General features: G+C 40.0%; 1 pseudogene; it reads right to left on the bottom strand.

The window, feature by feature from the left end:
- Nucleotides 1-507: 507 nt before the first annotated feature.
- Nucleotides 508-639, bottom strand: LOC116079383 (annotated as a pseudogene).
- Nucleotides 640-2,557: the final 1,918 nt, after the last annotated feature.

Genomic DNA, 2,557 nt, shown 5'->3' with positions numbered 1-2,557 from the left:
ATTGTCTCTCTGGGGTACCAAATCTCCTCTGTGCTGAGAATTTGGTATCTGGGTGTGTTCTGTACTCTGAGGGACTCCCTTACATCCTATAGATGAGAGAGTGCTTAATGTTGTACATCCTAAGTCCACCCATCTTTCTGCAGATTATTTAACTTCACTTTTCTTTAGAGCTGAACAGTATTTATTTATAGATAATGCACATTTTATATTATATATATTATATTTTATATAATGTACAGTAAATTTTCATTATCCATTTATCTGTTGATGGACAGCTAGGTTGATTCCAATTCTTTGTTATAGTGAAGAAAGCACTAATAAATGGGGAGAGATGGACATCTCCAGGATGCGTGTGGGATTCTCTCAATATATGCCCCAAGGTGGGATAGCTGGGTCGTGTGGCTTTTTTTTTTTTTTAAGAAGTCTCCAAACTGATGTCACAATAGTTTCTTCTCTCCATATGCTTCCCAACATTGTTGTCAGATTTCTTTTTTTTTTTTTTTTTTTTCTTGTTTCCTGCATGGTTTGTCTCCTCAGTCATTGTCCAAGGGACTCTGAGAAGTCGTAGGAATATGCAGGCGCAGTGTTGTCAGATTTCTTGATGGTAGCTTTTCTAACTGAGGTGAGATGGTATCTCAAAGTTATTTTAATTTGCATTTCCCAATAGCTAGGGACATCAAACACTTAATTTCTCTTCTTTTCTTTTTTCTTTTCTTTCCTTTTTTAAAGAGGCATCTATTTGGTTATTTGGCTTATTTCTCTATTTGTTGATTGGCAGGTTGGTATTTAATTTCTGTAATTCTTTGCCAATTCTGCTTCTTGTCTGAACGGGAACCGGCTGTCTGTTAACTCTGATCGTCTCCTTTGCTGAACAGAAAGTAACCATAGCTTTGCTGTTTTATTTAAGCCAAGGCCTTGAAATTGCTCTTTACTGCACAGAACTGCTAACCACTTGGCAGTGGACTAACCTTTCTCATTCGCCTTCAAACCTCTTCTGGACATGAACTTCACAGGGCTCAATATCCTGAGCACAGCTCCAGTCCCCCACTGGCTGTGCTGACAGTACAATTTGCCTAACAGACACACTTACACAAGCAGAAAACACAAACTACTTTACTCCATTCCCAAAGCAATCAACTGAGACTGTAAATCCCGTCATTCCACATGAGGTGGGCGTGGAGACAGGAGGCAAAGGATGGATTCCACGAATCAGGAGACTTTTTGTAAAGTGAATCCAGGACAAGTGCTAGGCTAGCCCCAGCTGTTCGCTAAGAGGTGTTCAGTCTAGTGGAGATGATATGTGCAGAATATGCAGCCAGCCTACCACAATGAGTTATTCAAAACATCATCCCAAGTCCCAACAAATGGTTCAGTTATGTCTGGGGTAGTAAGACTGAAAAAATCAGAACAACTAATCCAAAAACATAGAAAAATCTGAAGTCCTCCAAATCCAAACCTTTATGTGCAAGATGCCATAATAGAAAATTGTATATCCCATCTCAGGTGATGAGTCGCCTGCTGCTGTATGGTTTGGTAAATAAATTATTACTGAAGCAATCACACACATCCATTTGTTTACACATAGCCTGTGGTTGAGTTGTGTGGCTTCACAATGCCAAAAAATATTCACTGTATGGTCCTTTATAATAATATTGTTGGCTCCTAATCTTAGAAAACTCCAGAGAATGGACTACACAAAAAACTAGTCTGAACAAATAGTAATGATCCTGTTCTATAGGAAAGTGTGTGGGTAGAGATGAACCAGAGTCCTGGAATCTGTTTATGACTACATAAAAGAGTAAACGATCTAAAAGGTTCAAATCCCCCCCCCAATCCAGTAAACTCTGAACCCTACTCAGTATAAACTTTTTATGAGTTGGTCTGTGATCATTAAAAGTATTCAAGGCAACAGCCTTAACTATGAAGTAGGCAAAGACCTGGTTTGGGAAGGCTGGTATGTCTACAGAGTCAGAAGACCTGGGCTTTGATTTATGAGTGTTTAGAGCAGTGGTTCTCAACCTTCCTAAATCTCTAACCCTTTAATGCCGTTCTTCATGTTGTGGTGATCCCAACCATAGGATTATTTTTGTTGCTACTTCATAAGTATAATTTTTCTACCGTTAGGTATTATAATGCAAATGTCTGATGTGATATTGTGGTTGTGACCCCCCAGGATAAGAACCTCTGGTTTAGAGTGGACCGCTCTCATCGGTGTAATGCAACTGATTTTCCCATAAGAACATCTGAACAGTAAAGCTGGCATTCAGTATGGTCCCTGTAAAGGCACCTTTCAAATTAAGACATGGTGAACAGATATTAGTTCTTGGGGAACGGAGGGCTGTGGTTGAAACTGCATATTCACATTGCAATATTTAAGAGAGGGGCTTACAGGAAAGACAGGGACATTCTGTGAGGGCTCATAAATCAACGCATTTCAGAATTTAAACAGGGGCATGTTCACCAAAACAATCAAAAGTCAAAGGGAATTTTTTTTGTTTCCAGGCTGAGACAGGAGTGCGAGCGGGCAGGAGCAGAGCAAGCGGTGGCTCCCCCCCCC

This window comes from Mastomys coucha, unplaced genomic scaffold (assembly GCF_008632895.1).
Source record: "Mastomys coucha isolate ucsf_1 unplaced genomic scaffold, UCSF_Mcou_1 pScaffold5, whole genome shotgun sequence".
NCBI classification, from domain to species: Eukaryota; Metazoa; Chordata; class Mammalia; order Rodentia; family Muridae; genus Mastomys; species Mastomys coucha.
Note: the sequence above shows the minus strand (reverse complement) of the source record. Positions and strands in the feature narration are given on the sequence as shown.